The following is a 27,390-nucleotide window of genomic DNA, read 5'->3' on the forward strand; positions in this document are numbered from 1 at the left end:
TTCAGCGGCGGCGTGATATGTTGTTTTCTGCCGGCGGCGGCGGCGTGGCGGCGTTGGTCGGCGTGAGTTTATTTTTAATGATTTAGAAAAAAAAAATACTTCCCAAACCAATCGCACATCGACAAAAAATGCTACCCACATTTGAGATCAGATTACTCAAAATCGCTAAAACTTAGGTCACTCATAGTATGAGTAAATTTTCCAACACTTTCCCGGGGAAATCTTCTCGAATATGGGGAAAATTTAAGAAAATTATACACAGGTAACAAGTGTACTAGTAGACAAACTAAAACCACAATCAGTTTTCCTCGTATTCGAGAAGTTTTCCTCGGAAAAGTGTGAGGAAATTGACTCATTCTATGAGTGACCTACGTTTTCACGAATTTGAGTCTAAACTCAAATATGAACAACTCTTACTCAATTTTGAGTGTTTTCATTGGCCGTGCATGCGGAATTTGTTTATGAAAGTATGTCAAGTGCTTGTTAAAATTGCAGGGGGTGGAGTCATACGGCAAAGTGTTACAAGCCTTTTGTTAAGTATAAGAAAAGTACGTTATATAGGGGTGGATAGTATTCAAGAGTAAATTTTCATTATGTCGTAAGTAACATTCACACCGATCCGAGAAAAATAAAGTTTTGTTTTGATGACCGAAAAGTTATTCCTATTTCCAATTAAACACATATAATCTCATAGTGATAGCAATTTTTAACATATTTAGCAGGGTTTTAATCATACAAATGCAAATCGCTAGCTTTCATGCTAAAAAAATACTGGTTTTTGAGACAAAAGTTATTATACGTCGTTTGGTGGCCACTATTGTTACGTAAGTCAAAGTGTATTTACCAGGATATTTGGGAGGATTATCAATGACGTCTCCTTACAGCAGCCCATTCATCATTTTAGGACCACCGACATCATCTTAGCACAAACAGTTCGATTTATTCACTTTAATAATGAGAAAGCGAAACGACGAACGTACACTTTTCACAGGTTTCTCAGCGTTGTTACTTAAGGCAAACGGCATCTCCATAGAAATCGGGTGACTTAAGTTACATCGAAAACTATTTTGATCGGAAGGTGATTACGTCAAAAAGCAATTTGACTGAAAAATAAATTTAAAAATGGGATGTGATCCTATATTCGGACAGTATATAATGTAATAGCAGGAGCATCGATTGACACTGATAGCTCGATTTTGTTTACACACTAAGATTATTCACTGAAATCTGTGAAATTTTACCAAAATCTCAACAGCTGAACGTTCGGTAGACAGTTTGGTGATTTTTCACAGATTTCCTGTAATTTTTCACCGAATACCTGTGAAAAATTACAGGAAATCTGTGAAAAATCACCGAACTTTTTACCGAACGTTCAGCTGTTGAGATTTCGGTAAAATTTCACAGATTTTGGTAAAATAATCTAAGTGTGTACCTTTGTTACTTTCGACGTAATGAAAATTTGCTCCATAATAGCAATCTGTTGCATTACCTAACAGCCACTGCTTACTGCAAAACTATATTTTTGCAAATACTGTAATTGTCATGAATGGAGATTGTTTTATCCACATTGTTAGGGTGGATGCCTGACCGACATGCAGATACGGTCAGCCCAGCTGTGTTTAAAAACTCGTTCACTTGGCGTGCTGGTGGTGGGCACACACAAAACCTTGCGAACCAAGGCTGCCAACCAAGGATACTTACTTAAGGGTCCTGTACACCACCGGAGGTGCAAAGGGTCAACGCGAAAGATTTCCATCCTGGGCGGCTGCTCGCTTTTGTCTTGACCTGGGCCCAGGTCAGATTCCTATCGACTTGCTTTATTTCCTTGTTGAGGCTCCGCCGCCCCTTGGTCTGCCTCTGCTGCGATGTCCTGCCGGATTCCAATCCAGCACTTGCTTTCAGATTTCGTTTCCGCCTTGTCGAAGTGTATGGCCGACCCACCTCCACTTTCGGTCTCGAATTTCTGTTGCTATCGGCTTCAGATGACATCGAGGATGAAGCTCGGCATTCGAGATCAAGTTGTGAGGCCTTCAGGCACGAATTGTATACCGCAGGCATCGGTTGATAAAGACCTGCAGCTTCTGAGTGTTCTCCGCTGATACACACCACGTCTCACTGGTGTATAACAACACAGATTTCACGTTCGTGTTGAAAATTCGGAATTATCTGGTTTGATCTCCATACGTTTCGTAAACTCGAAAAGGCAGCCCTAGCCTTCTTGATTCGTGCACCTATGACACTCTTGGTCCCACCGTCCGACGCTATTTGGCTGCCAAGATATTGGAATCTTTCGACCTTCTCCAATGTTTGCCCCGCTACCGGCAACCCTTCCAGCCCGTGTTGACATCCAACGATTTGGACTTGTTGACGTTGATGGTGAGACCCGCCGCAGAGGAGCGTTCGCCTAGGTCATTGAGCTTATTCTATATATCAAAGCGCCATTGTGCTAGTAGAGCAACATGATCAGCCAAATCGAAGTCGTTGAGATGCTCCATGCTGATAGGTTGCCAAAGAAGCCCACGGTTCGGTACACGGTCAATTGCACCCACCACGATCTCATCGTCGATTACGATGAGGAACAGTAGCGGTGATAGTATACATCCTTGTCTCACACCAGCGACTACCCGGATAGGGTCAGACAAGGCTCCGTTATGCAGAACTCTACACGTGAAAGCCTGATACCAACAATCAATACGAAACTAACGATTTTAAATTGGCTCACCACTTTAGTAGCCTATTGGTCCCAAGCAAACGATTAACGTACCCTATTCTAGTTGAAATTCTATTACTACACTATGTTTGTTTTGATTCGCTATGAAAGTTTGACAGATAACATCACAGATAACAATCATAATAATGATTTTCTTCGGGACCCAGTGGTCTTAGCGTTACCTCTATGCTGATACTGCGCTTCGATGAGGTTGACGATTTTATTCGGGACTCCCTTGCATCTCAGGGCGCCCCACAGATTCTCGTGATTGTGTCGGTCGAAATCATTTTCGTAGTCAATGAATACCAAATAAAGGGACTCTTGGAATTCATTGACCTGCTCCAGGATGATACGGAACCTGACAATATGGTCCACACAAGATCATCAGAATCCTGCCTGCTACCGCCAGAGAGTCGCGTCGATCTTCTCCAGTATCCGATTCAGGATAACTGTGCACAGAACTTTGAGAACAATACACAGTAACATGATGCCTCGCCAATTGTCGCACACAGTCAGTTCGCCCTTCTTTGGGACCTTCACTAAGACGCCCTGCATCCAGTCGGCTGGAAAAGTCGCAGTTTCCCAGAGATTACATAATAGTTGATGCAACATTTGAGCGGATAGCATGGAGTCAGCTTTGAGCACGTGATTTCCTCTCACCCCAGCAGGCCTGGGTTCAATCCCAGTCGGCGCCGCCGGTATGTTCTGAGGCATACCATCTCTGATCACGTCTTCCTTCGCAAGGGAAGTAAAGCCGTTTGTTCCCGGTTCATGAGTTGATGGGTCGATATGTAGGGTCCAGGTGTGGAAGCTGCCTCCCTGGCGTCGGTGGCATTGGTGCTCAGCACGGAAAACAAGATCGACGGAAAACAAATCATTTGTATTGAGAGGTAATTGTTTTGCATTATGTTTGCTATAAAATAAAATGCTTGATATAGTTTTTGGTTTATTAATCCCAAAGAAAAAAAAAAAGGAAACGAAATGTTTGCCCATTTGTGTATTTTTGACTCATTTCCAAATTTTATTTATTTATGGGAATGAGAAGAAATAACAGTTCTGGCTGTGTTACTCAATTTAGAGTAGATCTGGTTTTAATTAAAATGAGTGGATTTTCACTCAATTTTTGATAGCAACGAATGAGCGTGCGTTCAAGATGAATTTTACCGAAAAGATGTTACGGAATTTGCATCGGCGTGACATAAATTTATTCGGCGTCGTGAGCCATTTTACTGCGGCGGCGCGCCGGCTAAATTTCATCGGCGGCGGCGGCGTGGCGCGGCGGCGTGGCGCGGCGGCGTGGTGCGGCGGCGCACAGGTCTAGTAACGAGGCGATCATCAGTTTTGTAAAAGAAAACACAATATTGTATGACAAGGAGGCCAAGAGCTACCGCAATCAATCAAGACATACACCGGAAAGACATTCTTCCGAATGTAACAAAAATCTGCATTCCATCAACCCGAAAAAAAATCATGTTATGACAAATAAAATTTTATATAGAATATGATGGTAAAATTTGACTCCTTTTTTCATTACATGCTGTTATTTTGCATTATAATTTTTTTCACGCTCTGAGCGAGATGTGATTTATAAATTGGTGCCACGAATTTCAGATATAAATTCAGAGATAAATTCTAAATTTATTGCGTTGGAGTGAATTACAAAGGGGTGAGGTTTAAGTTGCTAGCGTCTCCCGAGGCACCTTCTTCAAGGAATGGTTCGTAGATACTGAGAAATTCCAATAAGTATTCACACTTCTTATTATCTTTTTTTTTGTGGTAATCACAGTGGCAGCAACTTGAAACTCTACACTGGACCCCTTTTATTGATAAATTTTGCTTCTATGAGCCTCAATTTTAAATCAACACACAGACGTTCCTAGGCTATGGTGCCCGTTTGGTCACTGTTGTTTTTGTGCTGATCCAAATAGTTTTGATAATATAATTGCGCATTCTTGTTTTTTTTAAAAGGTTGATTTTTGTCCCAGTCTTGTCTTCTTATTTTGTCATTTTGTCTTGTGTATTAACCCCCACTTGTCTTGTTTATTGTGTCAACTTGTGTCTATTGTCCTTCCCCATCTGTTTTTAAACTCGTTCTGTTACTCTGCCATGACTAATTTCATTGATATTTAAAATAGTAATATCAATTACAGGTTATTTCTCGATTACTTTTCAAATGGAAGCACCAGCTCTCTGCAAACAATGCATCCGATCGTCGATCCGGCGCAACCGGCAGCTCGCACACGCTTATCAGGTAGAGGAAAATTCCCTATCTGATGATAGTGCCAGCCCGCGCGGGCGAGCCACCAGTTAAGCCAAATCGACGACCAAACGCACCGCCTACAAATGCCGATACGCTCTCTTGAAAAAGTTATCGAGATTTCTACTAATTAAATGAATTATTGACAATTACCTCTCATGATCCTTGGCTTCCAGTATGATTTAACTACCACTTTTTGATTATTTATCAAATACCTCTCCGAGTATATAACTCCCCGATGCCTTGTTGGTTTCTGGTCTCATTTGGATTGGTCCTGAATTTGTTTGATATCCTGTTCGAAGTAATTCTTTGAGTTCCAGCTTGTACGTGTCTCACGTCATATGATTTGCCATTCATAAAGATAATGGGTTAAAAGGGTGTAAAACATACATAAAGGTAGATTAGTATTAGTTGTACTTGATCCAAACAATAGAAAGAAGCATAGATGACTTAGTAGAAAAATAAAACTAATATATAACTAAAAGTGCAATGGATAAGTGTTAGTTCCGGGATCATTTTAGTGTTAGTAGTTTTGTTAGTTTTGATCCGTATTCAGCCCTGCCGGCCCCTCCAGCACTATTTGCAGCAATTGTGATAAGATTATGCGACACTGCTACTACTACTATGTTAGATGTATGACTTGTCAATTTTCGCAACGCAATGTCACTCAATCAATTTGATGTTTGAAAATTTGCTCAAAAGGGCTTTATTGACACATCATACCTTACCGAAAACTAAAGCACAACAATCCTAATTCTTATTTCAAACCTACCAACATATTTAACACATCTTTCCTAAAACTTCACTTGTTCGTAAGCGCCTGGTTGAAGATATGACTTTCGCTATTGACATTGTCTGTAATTAACAAATACACTAAATAGGAAGATTTATTATAAAACTTCAAAGGCTAGTCGCCTCTCTAAGCGGACCCCCCGCGTCCTATCTCTTATGTTAATTAACTTTCTGAATAATCTAATTGAAGTTTATTTAATAAATAACTGAAATCTCTAATCTACCTACACAATCATAACCCATGCTTTTAAACTACAATTTAACGTGTTTCAAGCACTTCTGGCTTTGACATATATTAATTATATCTTTGTTCGTCCCAGGTGACACCTTCAAGTGACTAAAATGCTTCACTTTGAAGTTAGTTTCCAAGCTAATTTTAAATTGTATATTGTTTAGGGTAAATGTTCCAATTACGCTCTCACGTTTCCACTATGTGGCACCACAAAAATACATATGGGTATGTAACAATAGAATCACACCACAGTGGAAATCCCGAGCCATAGTTCAAACACTTATCCCAAATCAAAATGAAGCACATATAAGATTAGTTACAATACCATGTACAAAAATGATGTTTAACATTGTTTCCTGAGTAATACTTCAATGAAAACAACAATGAAAGCTTGTCACGCAAATAGAAGGAGCACTGTTGGGCACTTTCTGAAATATTTCAATAGTATAATTCCCTTGCAAACCCAAATGAATCTATCTGCGTAAAAATAAATAAAATAAGAGTGATTTGCTTCAAAACCCGCCAGTATCACACCCAACTTCAGTGGCTATACGTAAGCGTACTACGACGCGGCTCTCAATTAAAGGAGTAACAAGTGTGGTACTATCACTGCTAGACTAGATCTTTGGTTCTTTCATGCAGTGGTTTATCAGAGAGGGAAAGCTTAGTAATCCCCATTGCCTGCCCATGACGCCATTCTATCGCGGCATGACCCAACAACGCCGACCATAAACCCACCGTCTCCAACACTCCACTAGCATGAAATTAAGCCCGCCCACCAACAGCAAGGTGCAAAAACTAGCCAAGTGGAGGGAAGTATTCACACTTCTTATTATCACATGCTTTTCTTTTTGAAAAAATAAAAGAAATTGCGGGGGATTACACCATCCACCGCGCTATACTGAGATTCCTATAACTCAACAGTACAGCATGTGAGATTAATAAGGGTGAATATACTCATTGGAATTTTTAAGCTACGAATCATCTCATGAAGGGGACATTCATTGATTATATCAAGCGAATTTTAAAGAAAATTAAATCTTTGTAATTTAAAACAAACGAATTGAACTCCCATCGTACTTCGTAACACTAACTTCTAAATCTAAATTATAATGTAAAATAACAGCATTGAAAAATAGTAGGAATCATATTAATTTTACCTTTACCAGTCTTCAATATGTCATTTGGCAAGTGTTTCAATCATATGATTTTTTCGGGTAGATGACATTCGGGAGAATGTTATAGAATCATTTTTATCATTATTATGATTATTTTCAGTAAATTCGGTAATAAAATGCTAAAATTACGCCAAAGAATCAAAAAATATTGACGAACTAACCCGTTCTGGGCCTGGAGCAATAGATCCTTCAGAATATTGGCCGCATTACGAGTCACTCTGTTTTCTTAAGAATCATCTTATGAGACATGTGTAAGTACCTAATAGCTGGTTATATCACTTCATTGTAGGGTAATTCAAAGTAGGTGAACTACGGACAATATGAACACCCGGGCGGATTGAACACTCTCCATACCATATTTTCTAAAAAAAAATATTTTTTTTTGTTATTTAGATACTTCAAACCTCTTCTGAAAGACTAATTTATTGAGTATAAGTTCATGAAACCCGTAAATTATTTGTAAATGCTTGCAATGCACTGAAGAAAATATAATTTTTACGTTTCACGTGAAGACGGTAATTGGCTCGCAAACATATTATTGGTTAATTTTCGGCACATTCAAATATATGAAAAACTAATGATCAAATATTTTCTCTCGTTGGGGAACATTAATATCTATGACAGACGAACAGCCAGTTGTGTTGAAATATAACCGCAAATACAATATAAGTTAGACGCATTAAGCGCTTTTCGTTGTTTTGTTACTAAAATTGCTGAAATGGCCATGGTACGGAATTTTTTTTATATAGTTCGTTTATTTGGAAGGCTCAGTCGCGTTAGCTTTACGGAGCCAATAATTTATTGCTCGTAGTTTTTGACAAAATTTACTTATTTATTTATTTATTTTATTTATTTGTCGTCATCAGTGTAGACCGTTTTACAATAGTGCTGTTGCCTTACATGCTATTTTAAAACATACGTTTTATTTGAAATTTGCAATAAATGTAGACTGCACACACAAAAATCTAAGAAATAAAAATTGTTTAAAACTCAACGAGATGAAAACCTAGCAGTTAGTGTTCTCCTTACTGTATCTTTAGACATCGTTAGATCAATACGCTTACAATAATTATTATACTCTCGCATCATTCTACTGATTGGTCCATTTTTACCATAATTCGTTCTGTGAGATACAGTTGAAATACATTTCAAGTTCTTAACATGCGTGATGGCACGAAAAAAATTAAGCTAGCTAATATTTTTTCTGAATTTACGCGTTGTGATCATTAACAAAAGAAATCAAAGGCGATCATTAACAAAGGAAATCATGGAAATTTATCTTTGTTTCTTAAGTTTTTCAATGTTTATCAACATGCAACGGGACTCATAAGAAGGAAGGGGAAAAGAGGTCCAACCTAGGTTCCTAAGAGCAAATAACAAAAACTGTTTTTGAACTGATTCTATACGATTTATAAAAGTTTCATGGTATAGAGCCCAAACCACACTGCAATATTCGAGAATTGATCTCACGTAAGCTATATAAAGTGTTTTGATGGTATATGGGTCTTTAAAATTATAGCTAAATCTTTTTATGAATCCCGACATATTATTTGCTTTGTGAATTTTGGTATTCACATGATCTACAAATGTCAACTTTGAGTCAAGAATTACTCCTAAGTCCCTAATTTTATCGCACCTTACAACCAGCTGGTTTCCTAGAGTACATGTAAAATCTAGATTAGTGTGTTTTCTGGAATAAGATATATTATTGCATTTTTTAACATTAATATCCAGCAGACTTTTAACGCACCAATTTTAGAAAACATCAATTTCATTTTTAAAATGTAGCAAATCATTATTGTTAAAGATTTCCATGTACAGTCATCCACAAATAAAATAAATAATAAAGGACCTAAATGAGATCTCTGTGGAACTCTCGAGGTAACATTAACTGGCGAGGACATTTTTTCTTTAAAGCGGACCATCTGCATTCTTTCTGTCAAGTATGATCCAATCCATTTTAAAAGTGTGCTTGTCATACCTAAACGTTTTAATTTAAAAAGAAGTAAGGGAATGTCTACTCTGTCAAAGACCTTACTTAAGTCAGTGTATAAGGTTTCAACGGTATTACCTTTATCCATTGCTTCAATAGAAAAGTTTACAAATTCCAACAGATTAGTAGACGTTGATCGACCTTTAAAAAACCATGTTGATTATTTGAAATGCGATGCTTAACCTGGTAAAATATTTTCTGGTTAACAATTGCTTCAAACATTTTAGGAATGCATGACATAATTGCAATACCTCTATAGCTTTTAATGTCTGACCGTTTTCCAGATTTAAATATTGGGACTAAAAATGATTTCTTCCAAAAATTTTAAGAACGAATACTTCAATGATATTGAATAAGTTAGTATAAAATATGTCAACAGTCTTGTCCATGTCGTTTTCATTTTTTAAAAGGTTTTGCCAATTTATGTTATTCAGTCTGCTGTGAAATTCAGGAACATTTGCATTATAAAAATCATAAACTAATTCAAATTCAACAACGCTTGGGCGTGACCGATGCGAGTCTGTGAACACTGAGTATTCAATAGCCATATGAAATTTTTCATTCTTCCAATATGGAACTGCTGCTTCTACAATACAAAAATCTTTTGTACAATTAGTAAACATAAGATCCAAATAGGAATTGAGCTGGTTACGAACATGATTAATTTGATGAAATCCTAAGTGGCTGCTTATATCAAAGATGATTTGCAAAGTATCTTTTTCACCTACAATTGGTAACAGCAGAGAATCATTATCCCTATCTTGTATAAAATTAACAGTATTCTTGTTAAAATCTCCATATATATGAATTTTGGTTCTTATATCTAGGCCTAGTAGGAGTTGGGCCGAATACTCGCAGCTTACCCGAGATTAGAGGGGTACATTGTTGAAGGATAGTATGGAATTATCAAACGACCAAAAAAGTCTTACAAACAGCAGAGAATAAAATTTGAAATGATTTTTTTTTAGTTTAATTAAATTAAAATCAATTCAACTAAAACACATTCTTTTTCCAGTCCGGTAGCTTCTAGTAGTAAAAAAATATAAAGCGCTTTGAGTTTGTTGGTTTATTTCCTTTAAATTCCGTTATAATTGCTTATCTTTTGACAGCGTATTTCGTCTACTACTTGCAGACTTCATCAACCACGTACTCAACACCACTAAAGAATCGCCGGAGATGAACCAGCGTCTTGCTGAAAATCTCCTTAATAAAGGCAATCAACCAACCACTGAAGAACCCATCTTTTATCTACGAATTATATGTTAATCAATAGGTACTAAAAAACAGCAGGTATCCACTGCCATTTCACAATTTACTTAACCAGGTACCTAAATTTAGTCTCCAACAGGTAGATGGTTTTAGCTAGCATGCTAAAGAGTCTCGAGTATCCGTTTCCTTGATTTCTATTAAGCAATGTTGATGGATTATGTTTAAATATTTCTAAACTTTCTGCTAGGTCTAGTTTCCAAGGTGAAGATACACTCCGCAGGATATTAATGTTATCCTTTGTCAAATTGTGCCCCTTTGTAAAGATATGGTCTGCAACCTTGGATTTAAATTCATAATGAAGTCCTTTATCCATCTCTTTGTTAGCCTTTTTTACCTCTGCGATGCGTTCCCTAAACTTGTTTCCAAAGTCCTTTTCGTCTGACCAATGTAGATTTGATTGCAATCTGGACAAGAGATTTTGTAGACTCCGGCTTTCCTTAAGACATTTATTGAATCTTTTGTTGATCCTAACAGTCACTTCAGCTGATTTGTCCTGCTGCTGAATACTAAATCTAGGCCAAAACTTCTAAACTTCGAAATCAATGTAATGTTTTTGTCGAAACTCACCGCTTCCCGTTTTAAACCCTCAGTTACTGGTGTAAGAGTTGTCGAAATACGCCTAAAATGATTCCTTGTTATTTTATCGATTACTGCTTGAATTGTTTTTTTATTGATACCCATTAAGTCTAGCGATTTCAAAAATGTGATCTATTTCCTTTCCTATCGCTAAGAGAAAGAGTTTGCATCCTGTGAACCATGTAGTGAAAAGCGGCCATTATGTGTTGATGAGAATGGTTTAAAGTGCTTGGTGTTACTCTCTTTGTATTTGTTGGTTTCCTATAGATTTCGAAATTGAACGAGGACGTTTCCCTGACGATGAGAAGATCTAATGAGGGGAGTTTTCCGTCTCTCTCTAATTCGTGAGTAAATTTGATGTCCTTGTGAACGTTGCTGATGGCCTCCAAAGTTTTTGATAAATCTTCCCTTTTGACCATGCTAAAAATTTCATCTACGTACCTATACCAACACTTGGGCAACAAATTCCTATCCTTCAGAGTATTTTCTAGGTTAGCCATGAACAATTCACATAAAAATGGAGAAAGCGGATTGCCCATAGGAGCACCTTTGGTTTGTTTATAAAAATTTCCTCTGAGGATGAAATAATTTTCCTCCATACAAAGACGAGTAAGCCGGGCCTTGTTTTTCCAAGTAGAATCCTCACGTTGCTTCAGTACCCAGTCCTCTAAAAGGCTGATGGCTTCCTTTACTGGTTCACTCGGAAAAACTGCTGTGACATCATATGAAACCATAGCTTCATCTTCCAGAATCTCTCCTGATGCCTTAAGTTGATTTACGAATTCCTGTGTGTTGTTATAACTGAGCGAGTGGTAAAGGGTTTAGGCATATTTTGAAATTCCTTTACTAGCCATTTGGCAAACTTATAAGTGAGGGATTCCTTCCATCGTAGGTTTAAGGAAAGACATAGAGTTTCTTAAGAAATGCCAGAAATTAAATCCTATCACTAGCTTAAAGTCAATATTACCTGCAATACCTAGTTTCGAACCAAAGATCTTTAGCTCCGTAGTCCTGCTGCGATCCTCGTTGGCAAATGAGCACGTATATTCGGAGCAATAAATTTCAAATTATGATGACGTGATTAAATATAATTCAATCTGGTGTATTATATGATATCATTCCTTCTCTAGCTGAAACTGCTTAGAGCAGTGCAGATTGCATTATACAATCTTGTTCTGCATTATATATGACTAATTATCATATATAATTACACTCAGGTCTTTTTTTACACGGGGGATACGGTCCGTGTAAAAAAAAAACCGTGTAAAAAAAACCTACGAGATTTTGATTTTTCGCATGCTTAAATGTTTTTAAAAAATCGGATTTTGATGCCATTTGTAATTAAAGCATGATATGGTCCATATAGACATATTTTAAAAATTTCTGTATTTACACCAAAAATTGTGATTTTTTTTTTTTAAGTATGCCATTCGATTACAAATAGCTTGAAACGGATAATGTGATTGGAATCAAGTCGATAGGTTGTATCGTTGTCGAGAAATCGTTAAAAACGTACCGTGTAAATCATGGAAAACCGTGTAAAAAAAACCGTGTAAAAAAAACCGCGTAAAAAAAACCGTGTAAAAAAAGACTTCAGTGTACAACTGTACATTAATGTGATTCGTAATGAACTATTTTAATTTGCAACAAACATGGTTCCCAGAGAAATACCAATGAGTACAAATTAGGGTTTGGTTGGTTGGCGTGAAGTGCTCTTTATATCTGGAAGGTAGGTGATATTTGAGCAGTTGTGAGAAATTATGTATTCCAAACCCATCCAAAGAGATATGTGGTCCAATGAGCGCATACGACGATGAATTTCACTTGGAAACCTCAATATTTACAATGAGCTTTGCTGAAATTTCTTTCTATTCTTTGACACTCCATTTAACTTTTTAGTCATCGATCCAGTTCGTCATGCATTGAGTAATTTCCGCATTACCATGGAAACACCATGGCTCTCGTATCTGGAGAATATTTCCCCTTGGCAGTGTATTTAATCTATGTTTCCCGTTTAAGTTTTCAACGCTTTTTATAAATGCTCGAATTTTCAATGAAATCCGGTGGTTATTTATGAGTACTCCAGAATCCAAAAGTAGCAGTAGCTCTAGTATCATCGCAGACAAACATTCATCACCATCCACAGGTTTACTCGCTCCATAGTAATTCCGATAGTCATTGGCTGAATGTGAGGAAGCTCATGAATATTGGCAACAATTGGCTGTTACTTTTTTTTTGTTATGGTCCAATATTTTGTTTTGACAATATGACTGAATCTGATCTTATAGCATTGCATAGCATAGCATAGCATAGCATAGCATATGCGATTGTACAAATCGTGGGTGGCTGTTTAATGGTCAACTAATACGTTTTGCAGAAAATATCGTGTGTTGACGCAGAAAATATCACTTGGTATTTGTGATTTTCCCCACACAAACATAAAATCTACAAAACAAGCATCGCATTAGACACCTGGCCACATCCTTACAATCGCAGGGGACGGGAGGGAAAGTTAATTCAACATCTACTTAAGAAGGTGCAGGGAACCCATACTACCTTCATAGGTGTCACAGGACGGAAAGAGTTGTGTTAGTGGGAGGGTGAATGATTTGGAAGCTCTATTTGTCAATATAGAGCATTTTATAAATCAGTGACACAAATGGAATCTAAATAGATAAAATGAAAAGGTCTCACCCGATTGTCCTAGTGACTTTGCAGCGTCATGTTTTCGAAAATGCTTTATTTAATGTTCCTTGAACCACCGCAATCACTGATAACGCTCTTCTAGCTCGCATCCACAAAAGAACACACTCCATGCATAATCAAGGTCATGTGTTTTCGAACTTTCTTCTTTAACACTACACAAAGACGTTGCTCATCGCAGCAACCTGACTGAATCTGATCTTATGTACCGTAAAACGGGGTAACATAAGTTACTTTTTTAAAGTATATTCTAAATATTTTTTACAAAAATGGCTGTTTTTCAAATTTTATATTTTTAAAACAAGTACTGAGTATATAAGACCTAATTCGTTAGTAATATGTAGAACGAAAATTAAAGCATTTGCACTATTTTTTTAGTTTTGTGACCGAACTTCAGTATTTTGATATGGGGTTACTTTGATAATGCTCGATGAATGTAGAAAAAAATCAGTGAAACTTAAACAATTTAGTTCTTTAAATATGAAACTTTGAATGAGTATATAATCAGAAAACTTCATAAGCAATAAGAATATTGAATTTGTGATGGCTGTATCGGAAATACATTTCATAATTTATGGTTTGAGTGCTATTTCAAAAAAGTGAAAAATAAGACAATGGTTATTTAATATTTTTGTTAAATATGTAACACATACTATATATAAACTATATACCATATCAACGGAAATACCCTAAGCTACAATATGGAACCAATGTTTTTATTTGGAAAAAGCACAGCGAGTAAATTTATTCTTTATATTATACTATCAAAGTTACCCGCATTATCAAAGGTTTGGAGAAATGTTTTTTGCTGGCCTACGCATTGGAATGGCAAATAGGCAGCTATAAACTTAAGTTGTCTAAATTTTGTTTCAATAGAAACTCCCAAAGTTTCAAAAACTTTGGTTTCAAATGAAGAAAGAATGTTATGTTTGATTCGTCTATGAACAATGATGGCAACGCCACCACAGGGTCCATCAAGACGATCATTTCTATAAATGAAATTGACCTTATGGTCAGGTTTAAGAAACGTTTCAGTTATAACGGCAATATGCACGTTATGAAATCTCAAAAAGTTAAATAGCTCGTCTTCATTTTCTTTAAGAGATCGAGCATTCCAATTTAAAATGTTTAATGCTTTAAAATCCATTACTGAATTTTAAAGTCATGACAATATTGTTTGAAAATTTTACTCCAGTTTAAATAGCATCAAACATGGAGTTAGATTTAAGCATATCAGAAATCATGTCAATTAATGATTTCAGTAAAAATTTCATTTTAGGGGCAGTAATGCTTCCTGAGTCAAAATTGTCAAAATTTCCGTTAGAATTACGTTGGTTAGTATTTTTTATTTCTACCCGTTGCAATAGCAGCATAGGTAGCTCCATTAACTCGCTGAACATTGTTAGTAGCGAGCGGAGTAGGTATAGATGAAAAATTTGAAGCAGGGGTGATATTTGTGCCTATGGGTACGAATGTACAATTTGTTCCTCGCTGACCGTTGTTAACAGCAGAGGAATTTGTACCTGGTCGGGAACGTGGAGCGTTTCCTACCTGCCGCTTAGAATGAGATTGTAGAATCGCTTTGCGAGTCTTACATTGTCAAAAAAATGGATTTGTGGTTTTCACCACAATTTGAACATTTAAATTTCTTATGACCTTCCTTCACAGGACAGTCGTCCTTTGCTTGAGAGGAACCACCACAATTTATGCATTTAGTTGGCATGTAGCAATTTTTGGCTCCGTTGAATTTAAATAATAGGTTTGGAAATTTCCTCCAGTCTTCCTGAAGTGTTCCCACTTCACTCGGACATGGAGCATAAGACTAGCTTTTTCTTAGGCCTTAAGGTTGTTTAGTTCACTAGACTTGAAGTGAACTAAATAAAAATCATTAGAAATCCCGTTGCGCGAATCGCCAGGACGGGTTTTAATTTTCATTTTGATTACTTGGAGTGGCACAACTCCAAGTAATTTTGCCAGTTCATCTTTGATCTGATCCAGGGATTCACCACTGGGCAGTCCTTTCATGACAACCTTGAACACACGTTCAGTTTTGGTGCCGTAAGTAAAAAATTGGTGCTGCTTCTCAGTAAGACACTTGAGAAGACATTTAAATCCGTCCAAGGTTTCAGCCAATACACGGCATTCACCTCGACGTCCAATTTGTAGTGAAAACTTAACTTTCACGAAGTTCAAAAGTTCCATCGGAAATTGTTATCACAATAGGGGGAATCTTTTCCTTCTTGGCATTAAGCCGGGAAAGTTTACTAGAATTTTTCTTGAATGATGGATCATTCTCATCATCCGTGAGCTCATCAAATTGGTTACTCAAATTAATTTCACCAGAAGGGGGATCAAGAGTTTGCCCCTTTCTTTTGCGCTTAGGCGCCATGGCGGCAGTAAATTTTTATCCAAATCGATATCCAAGAAGGATTACCTCGGGTAGGGTCCAAACAAGGATCGAAGAGGAATAAGAGTTGAAAAAGGTAGAAATTTTACAGGTTGAGCACTGAAAAGTGCTGTTTAAATTTGTTGTAGCTTTAGGTAGTAGTAACAATTCCTTCAGCAAAAAGCAAATAGATCCGCACGGCAAGAGAGCACGATGCGGACTGATTCACAACAGTCATATCTCAAGCTTACTCGTCTTTGTATGGAGGATAATTATAAATTATAAACAAGCCAAAGGTGCTCCTATGGGCAAGCCGCTTTTTCCATTTTTATGTGAATTGTTCATGGCTAACCTAGAAAATACTCTGAAGGATGGGCCAAATCTTAGAACCATAGGCCAACATCAGAGCCATTTCCCCTATATGTTTTTTTTCAATCGTCATGACAGTTAGTTATAACATGAGCTTTAAGTTGAACGTCCATGCTCGAGCGGCTTTTTCCGATTTGCAAGGCTTCCTTCCATTCACGCTGTACGATAATGCTCAAGAGTGAACGATTGGAATTATATAATATTTTGTAAATCACTGCTATTCCTGTTCCCGTTCAAAAAGCATATCTGGCAATTTGAACAACAGCAACAATTATATTTAACGCTTTAAGAACCAGAACGGACCTCTCATTTCAAAAACACTAAATCATGATGACTTTTCATAATTTCTGGTAGCTATTTTTACAAAAATCAAGGGGATAGAAAGCACTTCAATTTGATCACATCTCACATCACAACTCTTTGGGTCATTCAGGTAGCTGTCATTTTAAGGCATGCACCATAGGTTGAATCATTACATTAGGTTTTGTTGGCACACGAATAATAGTTTGGATGGGGGCAAATTTAAGTTTTATCTACAATCTTGATTGTGGAAAGTTCCAGCTCACATAGTTGAGATCTGGCGTTTTAAAGTTCGTCCTTCACGTGTTTAATAAGGTGAATGTACCTGTTTTCATCTTATGGTCCTTGTTCCCTCTGCCAATGATGTTATTATAAAATCCTGAATAAATTTAGTAGTTCGCCAGATAAGACCAACGTCATATAATAGTGACAGATAAAAATAGACGAAGGCTCATTAAATATTCTTGTGAAACCCATGAAGCACATGGGAGATGCCGGTTAGTTCTGGTGTTGTAGGTTGCAGATATGCTGGTCGTTGATTTGAACATGGACATCAGAGTAGCAATGGAATATCTATGAATGGATTGACATCCGGGTAAGTAGGGGAAATGACTCTTATGTTGGCCTATGGATCTAAGATTGGGCCCATCGCTAAAAATCTGCTAATTGTAAATTTTATGTAGATGAACCTGTCATTGGGACGGTACTAATGGATATTTTTGGCCGCTACTGAAAATTTTGTCGATTGCTGAATTTATGTATCAGCCCAAATTACATGCACTTCCCCTTATTATACCATTCAATTCCACTAATTTATTGAAAATCCTTCGACAGATAAGCATGTTTAAATCTCAACTGTAAGATCGTCTTCAGTGTCTGGTCGACTAGTAGAATCAAATATTAGACACAAATATATGAGACCAAATGCGATACTAATTTGAATGGTCCCCATACGCGATCAAAATAAGCGTTTGTGCCGGAAGATTTAAAATAAATTAGTGGACTTAAACTTGTCTTCTTATCTAGTGTTCGGATGAGTGAATCCGTACTCACTCAAAAGGTATCTTATTTCAAAAGCCTTGTCTGTACTGTTATTGCCCCTGTACAGACCGGACATCTTTTCAAGGGGTTGGTTATTATTTCTCCAACCTCCTTGAGTGATATTTTAACCCTCTGAATTTATGTTAATAGTGAAAGTTGGTGAACAGTACGCATCATTATTTTCAGTCAACAAAAAGTTGTGTAGAACAACTACTAAATACTTAGATACAATGTTTAGAGCTTTTCGCGTCTCCACGATTAAAGTGTTTTTAATACTCTCCAACGTGTAACCATAATACCGAAAGTGTTCTCGAGTGTCTAACAAGCACGCGAAAGGCGCTTATTATAATTTTCTCGGATCGGTGGAATATGCTTGCCAGGGTATGGCCGCATTAGGTTGTGTTCTAAAGGAAATGTTGCAACTCCTACTAAATAGTGAGGAATTACAACATTCGAATTCGGCAACCATGCTGCAAATTTAAGGTATCGTTCAGAAAACGCCTGCCAAACTCCCAAGATGCAAAGACACTGCCATCACTATTTCTGCCGTATGCACCAACGTCAACTGCCAAAAATGTATGATGGGCATCATAAAATTGATACTAAGGGAAATTGATGTAATGCCGGCCTAAATGCCCCTAATTTGGACCCATACATAAATTCAGGAATCGACTAAATTTTCAATAGTGACCTAAATATCCATTAGTACCGTCCCAATGACGTGTTCATCTAGATACAATTGATAAATAGCAGATTTTCAGCGATGGGCCCAATATTAGAGCCATTTCCATTATGTTGCTTTTTATAATTATAGAATATGGAACCACTATTAGGCGGACATTGTATGTTGACAAGCTTGCCATCAACTGCTCCACAACTTCAGAATTTCTGAAAGGTCTGAGAACTTCCGAAAAGTTCTGAACTTTTTGAAAATTCCCTTAGTCAGCAATCTCGGAATTTTTCGGAGTTCGCTAAATTTTGATTTCCTGATTTACTGATCCTGTTTGAAACTCACAAACATTCGTGAAGTTTAATGGTTTTACCTAAAATTCTCTGAATTTTCTTGAAGCTCCCTAATCTTTTCTGACCTTCTCAGAGCATTGTTAAAGTTTGCTAATCTTCTGATGGTCTCAAAATTTTCCTGAAGTTTGGTTTCTCAAAATTATTCTAAAATTGGCAGATCTGCTCTGAAGTTATCAAAATTTTCCTTAAGTTTACTAAGTTTTTTTTAATTTTACAGAATATCCCTGAAATGTGTCATTCATCACTAAAGTTCTCAGAATGTTTTTTAAGTTCGCTGAGCTTTCTTTTCTCGAAAGTTCCGCGAACTTCTTGGAGAATTCAGGGAATGTTTGCATACTTCAGGGCATTTAGGAAAATTTCAGGAAAAGTCCGGAAAATTCAGGAAAAATCCGAAAAATTCATGCATGTTGGTTTGTTGTCTTTATTTTGATGGTCCCACCTCTTACCCCTACAAAGGTTTGAACTGGACGATTTATATTTAAGATATGACAATATGCAAACAAAATTGAACTGGTTACAGTTACAGATATGAATTCCCTCGATTCCCAGCGATATAAATGTGGAAAAGCTCAGGCGTCCACCTCTTAGTTCGCCTTTTTGTCCATCTAAAATATTCATAAGTATTATAATAATCAAAAAGGCATCCTATTACACTAGTAACCCCGCAATCTGATGCTATCATAATTTTCAGCAATGTCAGGAATGCTCACGAACCCCCAACATTTGGCAGAAAACTTACTACTAACTCAAGGTATCTTCCAAATTAGCTTCAAAATTGTATTTTTTTTTTATTTTAAATTCAGTCCTCTATATCCGTAATACGCGCGCGAGGCTCAATCCTTTGTACGCTACTTTTTTTTTTAAATCTACTAATATTAAATCAAATATTAAAAATCCATCATCACCCTCGTGGCGAACAGAAATAGTTTTTGCAGTACTACAATAATGATTAAAAAGTCGTTATGACAGCTATCCATATAAAATAATCCGTTAGAGATAACTTCGTCAAGATACATAATTTGTCATGAAATCAAGAAATGTGGTGTTCTTATTTCAACCGCGTTTCTAAAGTCACGTCCTCTTTCAATTCGATCACACAAATATCGAGGCAGCAAACCGTTAACTACTTTAAAAATGAACACCATAGTCAAATATAAAATTCGTTGCTTCACCGAAGACCATTGCAAGGCGTCTAGCATCAAAGTTGAGGAAGTGAATCTATTACATCTCGGAACGGAATATCCAAACACAACTATAGGAACCTAACGCTTCTAACGTACCGCAACTATAGGAGCGTTTACCCTAGCTGTATTTTACTGGCAATAGTTAAATCGTTTTTCAGTCGACATAGAATTCCATACTTCTTGGCAATTTTCTTGATGACATTGTCAATGTGAGAGTTGAACTTAAGTTTGTCATCAATAATCACACCAAGATATTTAATCTCGCGAACCCGATCAATAGTCTCATCATCAATTACAACATAGACGTTCTCATTTTCTCGATTCCACGAAATTACTATAAATTTAGTTTTACTTGTATTCAATTTCAATTGATTATACTTCAACCATCTACTTAGAGAACGCAAATCTTCATTCAAGTGTAAAACGGCATCATCTAAATCCTTAACTGCAACGAATAACACAGTATCATCTGCAAAAAGATTAATGTCGCAAAATCGTAAAACACGTCGCAAGTCATTAATATACATAATACATAACAGGGGCCCGAATACACTTCCCTGGGGCACTCCAAGGTTATTACCCACGGGACTGGAAACAGAATCATTAAAAACAGTCCGTTGAGTTCTGTCAGACAAATAGCTTTCAAACCATTTATATGCAGTACTCGTAATTCCAATGCGCTTGATTTATCTTAACAATAAGGGCCTAGAAATTGTTTCAAAAGCGCGTTTTAGATCCAAAAAAACAGCAACAATCGTATCTTTACACTCCAAGTTATTTTTCCACTTCGCTAATATCAAATTCAACGCGGTTTTACAAGAATGACCTTCCCGATATCCCGATTGTTCTGGTATCAACAAACTATTACTATTTAAATACTCCAACAGCTGGCCTTTAACAACAAGTTCTATAATTTTCTCTAATATGTGCAACATGTTGATAGGACGAAACTCGTCGGCTTTAATCGTGCCACCAACTTTTTGAATAGGAACCACTAAGTATTCCTTCCAAATTTGTGGCACATGTTCAGTTTGCAATGATTCATTAATAAGGTCCAGCAAGATGTAACCAATGACATGAAAGCAATCTTGAATAACTCTAGCATTAACATTATCTACTCCAGCCGATTTTCCTAATGAAAAACAAATAACTCTTAGTTCATCTAATGTAATTGGGTGAAAAACTTCCAATCTACAACTGCTGTTTTATTTCGTCAGGTTCATCGACCAATTCAATGGATTGATTAATCAGTGAAACACTGTCTACAAAATAATCATTAAACTTATCTGCAGTTACTTGTTCTGACTGTTCTAATGTGCCATTAAAAGTTATGGACCGCGGTTTGCAATTACTAGGCTTTAATAAAGATTTCAAAATTTTCCATAACTCTTTGCTGTTGTTTTGATGCTGATCAATCTTCCTTTAAACATATTCACAACGAGGTTTTCTTTATCGATTGTGAATATTTATTACGCACGATTGTGTACCTATTCCCATGATTTTCATTATTTGATCTACAAAACTTTTTGTACCATTTGTCCTTTTTCTGTTTAAGACGCAAAAGATCCAAATTGTACCAGCTGTTCGAGTTTTTCAAAGAAACAAACTTTTGCTCAACTAGTTGATTGGTACACGTTTTAAAAGCGTTATTAAAAACAGCTGTAGATTCATCTAAGTTACCGGCCGCGAATGAAAAATCCACGCTCCTCTCAACAAGATTCGATACAGCTTGCTTCGAATATTTCCTCCAGCACTTCCATTTTACAAAATTATCGTTATCGTTAACATGGTCTAAGACAATAATCACTAAGGTCTCATGACCGGTTATTTTCAAATCAGTATCCGTAACTGAACAAATGGAATCAAAATTGGAATAAACGTGGTCAATTAAAGTTCTACTGTGCCTGGAAATACGCGTATGTTCATTAACCGTTTGCTTTAAATTGAAAAAAACTCAGCTAAACCCTTCAAATGATTCGAATTATGGTTATCACGCCAATTAATATTAAAATCACCAGCCAATATATTTAATTTACTACAATCAAGGAATGTCCCGAGCCAGTTCTCTAAAACATCAACAAAACGCTGGTCACTAGAACTGGGAGAATGATACAAAACACCATAAGGGGTCGTCCATTAACTATGTCACACATTTAGGGGGAGGGAGGGGGGTTTTGAAAACTGTGACGAGCCATACAAAAAAAAATTAAGGTCCATACAAAAAATGTGACAAAGGGGGGAGGGGTGGTTGAAAATGGGCCAAATTTGCGTGACATAATTAATGGTTCATCCCTAATTACCCATCTTCATGGGTGACAAGGACTCTTCGGTAAAATTTAAAAAATCTGTGAAAAATTCAAAGTTGAGAAAATGTGTTACGAAAATTTACAGACTAACTTCTGTTAACCCCGTGTAATGATGAAAAATAAAAATAATCGATTTTATCCAACCTTTACGAATAACAGTCATTTGAATTTTTACCGAGTCAGTAATCCAAAAATCCAGTAAAAATACTAACTCCTGTAAAAAAATCTAAGTGCGTATACAGAAGCAGCGGAGCTCCACACCCCTCTATCGAAACAGCACCGCAGCTGAGCTGCGAGTGCTATGAAATAAAAAGGACATCGACTTATTACCACTACCTACTTCTCTCCCTTCCGCTCTCAGAATTCGCCGATTCGGTGTCTCTCGTTGTGCTTTCTGCTGAGACTGAGCAATATTCGATACCGCGAAACATCTCCGCAGTTATGTTTTCTTTCGGCGCAGGAGATGTGCGGTAATCGAAAGTTAAGAATGTAGTTGAACATTTACAATAATATTCTACCAAATTTTCATGTGCGTAGTCCACTGCAACAGCCGAATGTACGAACGAATAGGGTGACTATAGCGCATTTTAAGAAAACGTCACAAGTTTTTATCGCTGTTTTAAATCAATAATTACGAAGAAACCATAAAGCCTACAAGGTTACTACCAAAGGCACAAATCAAAGTTGGCAATACAAAAAAACATAAAATGTTGAATAACTCACTTAGCAGTCATTTCCGACCCTATGTTTCATGCGGATTTTTTCATAACTTTAGGAGCCCTATCTACCCTGAAAATATGTAAAACCCGGAACCAAACACCCTGTATAATTCAACAAACGTGTTTTCTTCTGTGCAATTAAAAGTTTTTTAATTGAAATTATTATTATCTCCCAGCACTAACCAAAACTGTTTTTAACTGGCTTACACGGTATTTACTAAGAAAAAATAACTGCCTTGTCAGTTAAATGCAAAGCAAATAACTGGACTTAACAGTTAATATAGCCGAATGCAAATCGAATGGATTACCAAACGTTCAGTAGTTTTTGACAATTTGACTTAACTGATAGTTCGGTAACGAAAATTAATGCTGTGGTGATTACTGGGTGATCCGCAATTCAAAAACCCAGTAAAATTTTACTGACTTCGGTAATCTAGACTAAGTGTGTAGTGAGCATCCCGCAGTTTGGCTCTAGATCTCCAGCTGCATGAAACAAATCAACTGGCAGTAGATTCAATATCATTATGATATTGATCCTACCACGAACCAATTTGTTCCGAACGGCCGGAAGTCCAAGCTGATGCACGGGATGCTCACTATGCCCCTCTTACCCCTATAGGACAAGATAGGCCGGTAGGTATGCGTCCCGAACATTAACAAAAACAGAGGAACGATATTCAGCCATAGAAAAAGAGCTATTGGCAATCGTGTGGTCAACACAATATTTCAGACCCTATCTTTTTGGTAAACGTCTTACGTTGTACACTGACCATCAACCGCTAACATACACGCTAAACCTCAAAATCCAAACACAAAGCTCGTAAAATGGCGTCTACAACTTTTAGAATACGATTTCGAAATAAAACATAGACCCGGCAAACAAAATGTTACCGCCGATGCTCTATCAAGAATATCTCACAAACTGAACTTGAATGAAGATGATTCTGACTCATACGGGGCTACAGTACATTCAGCTGACACTGATGATTCCGAATTTATTATTACCCTTTTTCGCAACCAAATAATATTGAAAATCGATCCTAATGAATCCGAAACGTATGAGGAAATATTTCCTCGAGTGAATCGGCGAACAATAACGAAAGTTACTTTCGGTGTTACATCACTGATTCGATTTTTTAAGGAATACATGGACCCGAGAAGATTTAATTGTATTTTATGCCCAGAATCTGTAATACAATCTTTACAGATTGTCTTCAAAAATTATTTCAGTCGATGTAAGACATTTAAAATTTATATTTCTCAAAAGCTTTTAATCGATTTACCAGAGGAACAAAACTCAATAATAGAAGAAACTCACGTTGCCCTATTACACGAAATGTGTAATAGGGCAACGTACGAAAGGAAGCCCTATAGAATTAAACTCGGAGAAACGCCGATCCCCAAACAACCCCCTCGAAATTATTCATATAGATATTTATATCGCCCAACCTAACATTTTCCTTTCCATGGTTGACAAATTCTCTAGATTTGGCACCTTGCTTCCAATAAAGTCTAGATCCATTCCTGACGTTCGCAAGGCGATTCTCAAATACATCACCCTGTATGGCACCCTGTCAATGATAGTCTCTGACAACGAACCTGCCATAAAATCTATAGAAGTAAGAGGATTGCTTTCAGATTTGAATATACAGCAGTACTTCACCCCTTCAAACCATAGCCAAATGAATGGAATAGTAGAAAGATTTCATTCCACCATAACTGAAATTTTCAATTCCAACAAACATAAATACAGACAATTATCAAACAAAGAAAAATTTCTAATTGCATGCACTATTTATAATAATAGTATCCATACAGCTACCAACCTTAAACCCCACGAAATCTTTTACGGAATCAAAAGTGGATAAGAGCAACCTCTGAATATGGATAACATGATCCAGCTAAGGGACAAATTATACGATGAAGCAGCACCAAACTCAAGGAAACACAGGACCAACAAAACAAGCACCACAACAGCAGTAGAGAAAAACCACCGACTCTACAACGCGGCGAAATGGTATACAATAACATTCAAGGAACTAAATCTAAAACTAAAGACCGTTTTCAGCAAATACAAGTTAAATGTAACAAAAGACGCACATACAGAGATACCAAAAAACGATTACACAAAGAAAAACTTCGCCGTATCAGGAAATAGTTTTTCAAATTCTAACTCTTTCTCTATTTTCTTTATTTGTTTCATTTAGGATTTAGGATTTGTTTCAAATATTCTAGAACAGCAAAATATTAGACCACACAGCATAGAGCAAATCTACGGGTTTCTTGATTTATCAGCATATTATAACAATTCCAAAATAATATTTATAGTTTCAATTCCAAGATTAGAAAACTATACATCCACCGAATTTTTACTAGAACCTCTTCCAATATCAGATAAAATTTTGATTCCAGTGGTGCCAGTGTTGCTTTGCATTATGGTAACAAGACGTACTTCATCAAGGAGCAATGCCTAAACATCGAGAAGACGAGACTGTGTAACATCAACAACCTCATAGATGCCACCGAAGACTCGTGCTACTCAAATTTGCTGAGAGGACTATCAGGAAACTGTACCGACCGTAAAATGCCTTCAGCCTACGGAGATCAGAAGAATCACGGACAATCATATCGTAACTACAAACACTCAGGACATCGAAATAGATTCGAATTGTGGTCCAACCAAACGAAACATATCCGGTACATATTTGATCGAGTTTCACAACTGCAGCATCTTTATAAATGGCACCAAATACAACAACGTCGAAGCCTATAAGTCAGAGCCGACATTTGTAATGCCTCTGGATGGTTTGCACATTAACGAAAATACCCTGGAAGTTTGTAACATCGATGAAATCCACGTAAGAAACAGGCACTACATCGAAACATTGACAAAGGAACACAAAATCCGGACAAACACATCACTAAGTATGTCGACAATCTGTATCCTTTTAAGTATCGTTACAGGCCTTTTCTGGATTTCAAGGAGGTGCAAACAAATTTCTTTTCACATTGGAACATCCAAGGAGTCTAAACCATTAGGACCGCTCGAAACCAGAAGTATCTCAGCGAATCGGGACGATTTGTCTTCAAAAGGGGGAGTAGTTAAGAACGAACCCTCTTGAACCACAACCAACCGCTTCATCGGTGCATCTCTATTATCATCATCACCGTCATCCATCAGCAACAACAGCAACCAATCACTTCATTGGTACATCTCTATTATCGTCATCATCGTCATCATCCATACCAACAACAACAACGACAACGCCGATGACGACGACTAAGACTCAACAATCGGCATAGCAGCCAGCACGATCACTACTCCGCACCCAAGTCCAAACATCAGCAATTCTTCCCCAGCAACTCAAAGGTAGCACAGTAACGAGCAAGACATATTCCTACATCGGCAAATGGCCATCCGGCAGCCAACGATGTCACCAACCCTTGAACCCGCCAACGACGGAAGACACCTCAGCAGTTTTGTCGCCTTTGCAACAGCAACACGGCGACCACGTTCCCTCTTTAAATTTAGCTTACTCAGCTGATTAATAGAATTCAATAAATCAGGTTCAGTTGGTTTTCGACCTCAGTACAGTTAACTAGTGTTTTGACGTAGGACTACGTCTTTCGGGAAGATGGGGGTACACTTTATGAAAACCGACAAATGAAATTATGAAAGATTTTGAACGTTAATTACTTAGCTGCCCCTGGACCAATTTCAAAAAAAAATATCATAAATCGATCAGAAACATTTCTACGCATCGATAACAATGCTTTTGACTGTTGATTTTCTAATTGAAACTATTGAAAAAGTGGTAAATTTCAAGCATTGTCCAAAAGCTTTGAAATAACAAACAAATGCACAAATTACGTACATGCATATGCTGCTTCCCCAACACAGTCATCAGAGAATGGTTCCTAGAAGAAACAAGTGACATTCGCCTCCAATCTTCGGGCGTGTACGAATGGGGAAGATGCAATTGCGGAACAGAACCATACGCCCCCAACGATCACACAAAATGCTCTCCGTTTTTTTGCCTTGGATTTGTTTTCCGTCAATCTTGTTTTACGTCAATCTTGTTTTCCGTGCTGAGCACCAATGCTACCCACACCTGAACCCTACCTATCCACTATCCCTATCCATCAACTCATGAACCGGGGACCAACGGCTTTACTTTGGCGTGATCAGAGATGTTATGCCTCAGAACATCCCGGTGGCGCCGACTGGGATTGAACCCAGGTAATTACGCTTACCTGAGTGAGAGGTAATTTCGCTTACCACTACACCACCGGCGCCGCTGATCTCCAGAGTTGTAATCCTGTAACCAAACTTGGAAGCAGGGGATCCTCTA

General features: G+C 37.2%; 1 protein-coding gene and 1 pseudogene across 1 annotated transcript in view; one reads left to right on the forward strand and one right to left on the reverse strand.

Annotated features, from left to right (window-relative positions):
• Nucleotides 1–27,390, reverse strand: part of LOC135716445 (PP2C-like domain-containing protein CG9801) — an 82,536-nt gene that overhangs the window by 40,684 nt on the left and 14,462 nt on the right. The gene's annotated exons all lie outside the window — the stretch shown is intronic.
• On the forward strand, nt 2,460–26,884 carry LOC135716443 (uncharacterized; annotated as a pseudogene).

Source organism: Ochlerotatus camptorhynchus, unplaced genomic scaffold (genome assembly GCF_037179485.1).
Source record: "Ochlerotatus camptorhynchus isolate MF236.1 unplaced genomic scaffold, CSIRO-AGI_Acam_v1.1 ptg001251l, whole genome shotgun sequence".
NCBI lineage: Eukaryota > Metazoa > Arthropoda > Insecta > Diptera > Culicidae > Ochlerotatus > Ochlerotatus camptorhynchus.